The sequence below is a fragment of the Drosophila mojavensis genome, unplaced genomic scaffold (assembly GCF_018153725.1).
Source record: "Drosophila mojavensis isolate 15081-1352.22 unplaced genomic scaffold, ASM1815372v1 contig_74, whole genome shotgun sequence".
Taxonomy (NCBI): Eukaryota; Metazoa; Arthropoda; class Insecta; order Diptera; family Drosophilidae; genus Drosophila; species Drosophila mojavensis.
Genome location: NW_025318899.1, coordinates 11,753,928 through 11,763,687, shown reverse-complemented (window position 1 = coordinate 11,763,687; position 9,760 = coordinate 11,753,928).

The following is a 9,760-nucleotide window of genomic DNA, read 5'->3' as shown; positions in this document are numbered from 1 at the left end:
GTCTGTCTACCTGCCCAGGACTATGAGTTGCTTTATTTGAATACGACTGGCAGCAGCAGCAACGGCAGCAGCTCACAGGTACCGCAATTTCAAACACGGCGTCAGGTGCTGTTGCTTGCCTAGCCAAGGCAAGGGTAAGAATTTCATCGATTTGATTGAGGGGCAACGTGAGATTTTGATAGCATGTGGAGGCGCTGCCATTTGATTGCGTGAAATGGAAAAGAAAATTGATATTTTCTACAAAAAAAAAAAAGATGAAAGAGGAAGAAAAGTAAAGAAACTCGTAATGTTTACACAAGCAAAGCAAGTGGAACGGAGCTGCACATATGTTGTGCAGGAAATGCGCTGTTAAAGGATTTACCCAACGGAAATGGTAGCAAACGGCAACAGCAGCAGCGACAGCAGCGTGTCTCAACTAACAATGGTTTAATTAAAGCAAGGACACAGTCATAAAGCCATAAACTCTGTAGTCAAAGGGTTGAGCCGTGCCAGCGAAAAGGGCTCAAACGCATTGGCAATTAGTGCAGCCTTTCACTTCTTGGTAAATTCTGGCATTGTCCTTGCACGGTAGGCAAATGCGTTTCCATTGAAATCGCATGCAAGCCGGCAGTGCGCGTCTGTTTGTCGCATGTCTTGGCTGTTACTTTGGTTCAAGTTCGTTACTTAAGTCTTTCGTTTTTACATAAAGGCAAGAACCAACAACTGGAAGAAGATGCGCCACTAAAAGACTGTTGCTCAACTCGCACGAGCTTCCAAGCTGGAGTTCAACGAACGCACAAAATTCAAATATATAATGAAACAGCAGCAACAACAACAACAACAACAACAACAACAATGTATGCTCTGTTACAAACGAGCGCCAAGTCTCAGCTACAAAAGCAGCTCAGCCCGCTGCGCGTCCCGCCAGCAATCAGTCAGTCAGTTGGCCGCGCGCTTACACCTCAGCTCCCCTCTACCCCTCGGCACGCTCTTTCCCATCTCTCCCCACCTTCCCTTTGGCGCTGCCTCACGCACTGGCCGAAAAAAGCACAACGACAACGTGGCTGGGAGATGAGTTTGTTGACCTGCCCAGCTCGATTTTCGTTGTTTGTTTTCTGTTTATTTTTTATTTTTTTTTTGGCCAAGAGACGAAAATGAAATGGAAAAGAGCGCACACAATGTTCTTAACATTTATTTATTTTTTTATTGCTTTCTTTCTTCTTCTTTTGCTTTTTGAAACACTCTCGCCGCACGGCTTGAACTCTCTCGCTCTTGACTTGGTTTTTGAAAAGTGAAGTGAATCACTTTGATACACGCACAGTAGCCGCGCAGCCGGACAAGGTACGAATGGCTGAGGGACGTCAGCGCTGGGCAATGAGGCTACAAATTACTGATATTCGCATTTTGTTGAATTATGTCGAATGAATTGGGCAAACACTGAGCCCAGACGAGTTACCGAAAAACCAACAACAACAACAAGAACAATGAGTGAGGCTGAAGCTGAAGCAGCAGCTGGAGACTTTTCGCTTCTGTTCGCCGTTTTTGTAGGTGTGTCGCAGTAGCATACGCAAATATCATCAAATATACACATACATATTCATTTATTTATATATGTATAAGTATTATTTATAATTTTGAACGGGGGGCAGCTGCTGGTGTTGCTTTCCTTTCTCTTGTGCTTATGCTGTTCGATAAGATCATGATGCGGAAATCAATCAGATTCGCGTGGGCTGATCAGCTGATGCAACTTATCAATGACTAATCAATGAGAACAGGAATTTTCGGACTTTCAAATTAGTCAGAATGAGACATAAGAGCGCAATAATTTAGCATTGACTGTGAGATTGATGACAGCAATGCTCGCTAGATTTAAGTATGGAGTCTCTTCAAATGGGAAAACAGAATATTTAACGAGCTTTATACAGATTTTACAGATGTGTTTCCTGCATTTTTAGAACCCTAATAGAGTTATCAATCGGAATGATCGATTGCCTATGTCATATACCACAGATTTATAGAGATTTTATATGCATAATTTTTATATAATATCGATTCTGTCCAAGTAAAATCTCAAAGAGCTAGACAATCTCTAATCAATTATTATTAATTATTATATCAATTAAATTATTATCCATGATATATTCTTTTTATATTAACTATCCAGCAAGGAATAGATTGACCTCCACTCTACATCTATAGATACCTACAGCTTGAAGTTGACTCTGAAATTCTCTATTTTAATGAAATACAGCCTCCTTATCAGCATGCTGTCGCACACATTCATCATGCTTTCTCAGTATATAAGCCTCGTCCCTGTATTCTCTCACATTTCCATTTCAGTTTCAGCCACTTATATGGAATTACACTTCTCATTTCATTGCATTTTAAAAGTCACTTCATTAGAGTCTGGGCAACAGCTCGGGAACAAAAAAATCTCGTCTCTTTTTAGTTACCTGCGCAAACAGTTTCCTAAAAACGGATGACCGCAACCTTCCTTTAAAAAAAATATTCATATATAAAGGTGAAAGTTATGAGTCCTTGGACTGTTTTTATGTGTTGTTTATCCCCTGAGCATGCCGCAAAATGCGCGTGTCGCTGCCTTTGGCTCTGGTCTTGGCCCTGGCCCTGGCCCTGGCCCTGATGCAAACATGCAAAACAATGGCACAGGCCAAATTTGTATTGGACTCCGGGTCGCCGTCGCGCATCCTAACTGACCTGCGTTCGTGACGAGATGTTGCGTCACTGTGGCAAATTCTGAATCCCAGGAAACTGTTGCATTGTAAATATTCAGCGCGACAAGGTAAAAAGCAAAACATCATAAAAATATGAATTTCACAGGCCTGTTGAGCATTTGTTTGCCATAAAAATGTCGCATGACAAATTGCTGTATCAGCGAATTCTTTTTATTATCAGTTCAACTGACGATAAGGCAGCGTACAGCGTCTGATTGAGGATTTGAAAATGGGTTACTAGTTCCGCTATAATATGGGTCACGCATCCTGTGCAGCCCTTTCGTTTCCCTTAACTAAGTAGAGCGCGCTTTTCCAGGTCATTTCCGTTGATATATTCCCAAATAGAACTCGGTCACTTGGCGCATCAATCGTAACTACAAGGCACTCTGACACTTCCTTTTTTTATCCCAAATCTTAAGGACTGCATTGGGCTAAAATTACATAATTATGTATGTGGATGCTACCTTATAAAGGTAAAACCCTTAACGGGGACTGTTCTCACAACAACAACAACAACAAGAACAACAGCAGCAAACTCACAATAAAAAACCCATAAAAAACTTGAGAATTTTCGCGCGCAATAGAAAATTATTTGGTTTCCCCCTATTGCAGCAACCCCAGAGTGGAAAAAAAGGAAAACGTAAAGAAAAAAGGACAACGCCGACAGATGCGCCGATTGATTCAACGATTACGATCAGATCCTGCCTTGCTCTCTCCCCCTCTCTCTTTCTCTCTCTACTCCACTCTACTCGTAGGGAACTCATGTTGCTTCGCGTTTATAACTGTGCTTGCTTTTGATTTCGTCAGGTGTGCCAGTTGCCGGCTGTCGCGGCTGCTGCTAGGAAATCGAAATCCTTTTGTTGCGCGCTTTACAGTTAGCGCGTCGCAGTCGGTAATTACCTAACAGGCACCTGGGGACTGCTGCAATCGTGGGAGCGTTCTCTTACAGGATACGTGCGACCGCTCTAACGGTTCATAATTATGCAAGTCGCTGTCAGCTCCAAGTGCGCAACTCCCACACCAAGCAACGCGAACACAAACAAACATACATACATACATGTGCGAGTGTCTATATCTGATTTCAGCTTGTCAGCTTGTCAACAGCATTTGCTGTTATTTTCGCGATTCATCAATCAGCATTAGTCTAGTTGTCGGCAGCGCTGTGAGCAAACAGCTGAGCAACAACAAGAGCGACAACAGCTTAAGAGTTCATTGTTACAATTATGAAGTGGGGCCGCAGGCTGCGGTATAAGCCAAGCGTACAAAATAAATGCCAAATAATCGAGCAACCTGCATCAATAAATACTCAAATACATTAGAGCAAGAAAAACAATAACAATTTCAGTGTGCTTTTGGTTATTAGGCACACTGAGTAGGCTGTCGAATTTTTAGGAAATTTGATGAAGATTATGGAGGCATGGCATAATTAGGTCAATTGATTTAAACTTATATAATATCGGCAAGTATTAATAACTTTTTATGAGCCACAAGACTATTCTGTTAGGTGTATGCAGATTAGATTTTAGAGAAAATGTAATTTGTATTTTTAAATATTTTATATTAAATATTTTGGAATGGAATGCATGACATATTATGCATTTAAATATTTTTTTTTTTATAATTTTAAATATTTAATTAATCACTTTTACATATATTTAAATGATTTTGAAAAATATTAGTAAATCCTTTTAATTATTTAAACGGTTAAAACAAAATATATTTTATAGAAAAATTATTTATTTAATATTTTTAAAAATTTAAATATTTTTATAAATTTTTAAAAATATATTTTTCTAATTTTTAGAATAGCATTATTAAAAAAAAAAAATAATTTATTAATTTTTTATTTATTTATTTTATTTTAATTTTATTTTTTTTTAGAATAGCATTATTTAAAAAATATTTTTTTTATATCTATTGATTTATTTATTTTCTTTATTATTTTACATTAAAGTTACGAAAAATTGATGACAAATAGAAAATTTGTGTATAATTTATATCACACTCCTTAAGTTCGATATTCTGTATTGATGCTTTAGCTGAATTTGTGATGGAAAGGTTTTTCTAAACACTTCACATCAAACCTCATATCCCAGCCTCTGGGGCCCAGAGTAAGTTGTACTCATTTGTAAGGAATCAACATTCAGAATGATAAGCATTTTGCCACTTTGGCAGCATTTGCCGTTATACTCTAGCATTTTAATTGCATTGCAGGCATATGTAGAGCATTTGGAGTAACTGCGTGCTCTAAGTGCAGTAGACAAAACAATGTAAAGTACTGCCAAGGGAGTAGTCCAAAGGGGTGGAGGCGAGATGCACAGGCAGAGTATCTGGCGTGGGTCGTTGGCTGTTCGGCGTTTTAGCTGTTGGCGGATTGACAAACACTCGAAGACACGCAGAACGAGAACGGCATAAAAAGCAAAGCCACTGCCAGAGCCACAGCCAAAGACAACGGCAACGGCAACTACAACGACAACGACATCGACGATCCAAGACAAGACACTTGGCTCGGGGCAGCGCTCTCGCTCTCGCTCACGCTCACGCTCTTTCTTCTTTCTCTCTTTTTAAAGTTGCGAATACTCAATTCTATAGTTCACTGTATGTGTGTGTGTGTGTGCGTGTGTTGGCAGAATAACAGTTAACTTTGCCTCTGTGTGCGTTGTTTGTCTTGTAGTTGCTGCTGCCGCTGCTGGTTGCTGTTGCCGCTGCTTGTTGCTGTTGCTGCTGCTGCTGCTGCTGCTGCTGCTGCTTCTGTCGGTCATTGGCTTAGCACACATTTTTCATTTCGTTGCGGAAAAGAGTGAATTCCAATGCCTCCTCCGTGGCTGGCCACGGCCAGTCGCCACATCTTCGAGTCAAATGTGCCACACGTTGTTTGCGGCAGTTGCCGCTGATTGCACTTGGTCGTTGCTTTTAAATTGATTGCGAATACTTTCAAAGAGTTGCAGCAGCAACAACAAGACAGCTAGCAGCAGCAGCAACAGCAACAGTATCAGCAATATTCTAAGATCTGTTGCCTCAAATTGTACTATACAGGTGTCTATTATTAAGGTAAACAAATAACAAAATCTCACACACTCACTCGCTCACTCACACACACACACTGGTGGCAACAAAACATTCACTTTGTCTGCATCTGCTGACGAATGGCAAGTTCATTGCTCCTAACCTAATTTTTCAAACATAATCATGAAGTAAATCAGGTTTGGCACATAGATAACAACAACAACAGCAACCAAGACGACGACAACAGCGGCTCCAGAGCTCGAACAGCGCTTAGAACCATCACAGACGGGACTATCAAGCTGTCAATGTGTGTGTGTGTGAGTGTGTATGGTGAGAGCTTTTACCGCAAAATTGGCGCGTGTGTTTAGCACCTTTCGCGCCCCCAACGGGCGGGCAGCAGCATCAGCATCAGCAGCAACAGCAACAATCGTTGCTACAGCTGCAACAGTGCTGCATAATCAACTGCCGGGTCTCCCGCTCTGATCCACTTACAGCAAACCAAAAAGTGAAGCCCAAAACTCAGTTGACTGTGATACAAAGTAATTGATGGCAACAGCAGCAGCAACAGCAGCAGCAGCAGCAGCAACTGTTGCCAGTGGCAGGTAGCTGACTTGATAATTTGATGAGTGACCATTATGCACAATGAGTGCAAAAAACAAACATTTGCAGCCAGATTTGGCAATGCAACAGCAACGAGAGACAACAGCAAGAGACAGCAACAAATACAACAACAATAGTTTCTTGGAAGATTGGGGTTAAGATTAACGCTTAGCTTAAGCGCTAGTCCTTTCATTTTATTGATTTAAGATAAATGAAAGATGTTTGCTCAAGTAAAGCAAATATTTGCTCGATCATAAAAAGAAACTAAATTTTATACATATATATTTTTGTGAGTTCTTGCCAGCATAACTGTAAATTTGTCATCTTGGTGCTATTTTATTTGCATGCTAATCAAATGACTTAGGCAACGAACTTTATGGTCAACTTGAAACTTTTAGCCTGAATTATTTTACTGAATTTCGCGAGCAATGAAATTAAAGTTAACTCCATTTAATTTCTAGCCCAGTCATGCAAAATAATTCATATAAATTATTGCTTAATTTCAGTAATCAATCACCCGCAGCAGCACGTCGCAAACAAAAGACTCTGGCAACAAACTTACAGGTAGAAAAAAAAAAAAAAAAAAAAAAAACAAAATAAATGATAAAAAATAAAAAACAATTGTTAAAATTTTAAATATAAATTGTAATAAATAAAAAGCATATTTATGACCAATTCGGCAGCACTTAAGGCTCTTGTGCTCTTTGTATGGGCTGCGGTTGCTGCTGGTGCTGCGCTACCATCATTTATTTATTGAAGTGTGGCTGGCTGCTGGCCAATGAACTCCAGCAATGAAAACGAACGTATAAAAAACGAAAACAACAAGAACGAAAAAAACTGCGAAGAAGAACCGAACAAAAAATAAAAGAAATGAGCAGCAGGGCCTCGCAACCCGCGGCCCCGCGCCCCCCGCACAACAAACTGAAACCGAAACGAAGCAACCAAAAAATTTTTTGGTTTCAAGAAGTCATTGAACTTGTTACCAAAAAATATACGCACACGCACACAATCTTAACGTGGCTCTCTGGGTGCGTGAGCTTGAAATAAACTTGGCTCGAAATGAAATGAAATGAAATGAAAAGAAATGACTGTTGGGGCACCCGAAAAATGCCGAGCCGCAAGCGAAAGAGCCATCAAAATGAAAGAGCCATAAAAGCGGGCGACGTTAACGTGCGCTCTGACTCGATGTTTCTCTCTCTCTCTCTCACACTCCCTCTCACTCTCTCCTTCTTTCTCTGTGTGTGCGTGTGAGTTAAATAACACAAATAAACTGCGTATAGGCCCAAAACGCACTTGTTTTGCCTGCTGACAACATTTTTGTTGTTCTCTTCCTCTTCTTCGTTCGATAGGCATTTTATATTTATTTTTTACTTTCAATTATGGCTAAAGCAAAAAAAGCATCCAAAATACGAACTTGTTTTAGCCATTGGGAATATTTCAGTTTCCCACTCACGACGCAATAGTTTTATGCAAATAGCAGCTATTTACGCTAGTCGGAATGATTGCTCAAATTCTGAAAGTTCTGACATCAACTGCGTTTCATCATCATCATCATCATCAGCTCATCAGGCACATCAAGTCGATCCGACAAATATAATGATGATTTATTTACTAAATATTATAATTGTGCGCAGGCTTTGCCTTTTTGGGCGGGTTACTTCTTCGTTTTTTTTTTCTCTCCAACTTATCAACTTCTCTTTTCAGATTTTTCATTGTGCTGTTGTTGTTGTTGTTTATTTGTTTAAGAATTTATTGACCCCATGTTGAAGCGTTTTTGCTTTCTATGTGCCTCACGACCGACACTAGGTTCTAATGACCACGGTTCCCAAAGTTTCTTGAGCGTGTCTTGCGTTCGTTCGTTCATTTCATTTCATTTTCTTCTTCTTCTTGTTGTTGTGTGGTTCGTTGGTTCTCTCTGAGCCATTGTCCATTAGAAGCGAACGTCGCGACGCTCTAAAGTTCTGAGCGAATCAACTTTTGTATGCCTTAATTGTTATTTATAGAAAATGATAGTAAGTGTTGCAAAGCTAATGACTTTTTTGCGGCTGGGCCTAAGAACTTTAGCCATATAGGCTTTATGGGCTTTTTCTTATTTTTGTTGGAGATCTTCTGATCCCACCCGATGATTTATTGTGCGTGTCTTTGATTCGTTTCATAATCCTCACTAGGTTCAAGGTTGAGCACAGTTAATGCTAAAAATATTGATTACCTTACCAAATTGCCGGATGGCAACTGTCAGATGCTAGATGCTGCTAGCCAATCGCTGTTCGCTGATGCTGGTTATTTTATTTTATTATTATTATTCTTTTTTTTTCAATGCCCGCAGCTTATCGAACAGCTTGGCTACCTTTGTTAATTACATTTTAGTTATGTAAATGCCAATTTCAATTAGCTGCCATTTTAATGTCTTTGTTGTAAATAATGATTTGGCATTTATTTGATCTATTGTCTCAAGCTCATTTGCCGCCCTTTTATCTGAGCTGCCTTTGTATGCGACTTACTGAATCTAACTCTGGCCAAATAAATACCTTTGCGGCTATTCATTACGCAATTTATTTAGTTTTTTATACTACCTACATATGTACTTTTATATATTTGGCACATGTTAGTCGTTATTAAAATCTATTTAGAAACTATAATGAGCTATAATTAGGGATTTCCTTAGCTTATTATAAGTCAAATTGTTAGCCGAAACTTGTTTGATATGCTGGATTACATTCTTATGAAGATTTCTTCATATTAACAATTAACTAATTTTTGGTTCTTAGCTTGAAAATAAATTTTATTTTTATGTGCTTGAATTGGCATTTGAAAAATGTTAACTAAATCAATGTATTTTTAGCTTTTAAATAATATCATTTTATTTTTTCTTTTATTCCAAATATTTTAAGAAAAATTATAATTCAAATAAAATAAATAAATAAATAAGAAATATATACAAATTAAAAATATTTTTATTATATATTTAATAATAATAATTGATAAAAAATTCATTCTAAATTATTAAATTATTATTATAAGGCTAAAAAAAATTCGCAGTAAATGTAAATAAAATATTTTAAAAGCAAATAAAGGATTTTAAATATAAACATTAATTTGAATTCTTTTTCAAAAATGATCAATTTATTTGTGTTGTAATAATTCTATCTGTTTATCTATCTGAAATGGTCTTAATGTATTTCTAGACTAAGCAACAATTATATATAATTAACATATTTCAAGTATTTGTTTCCTTAATACAATTATAATTTATGTATGCAAAATGACAACTCGCCAGCTCCAATTTGGGCAAGCAAGCAATTCAAATAACAACAACAACAGCAGCAGCAACAACATGTATAACACAGTTGAGACGTTCGCCCATTACAATATGCAATTATAGCATCATGAAATTTAATACGCCAAAACAAACAAACAAACAGCAACAGCAACAACGACGATGA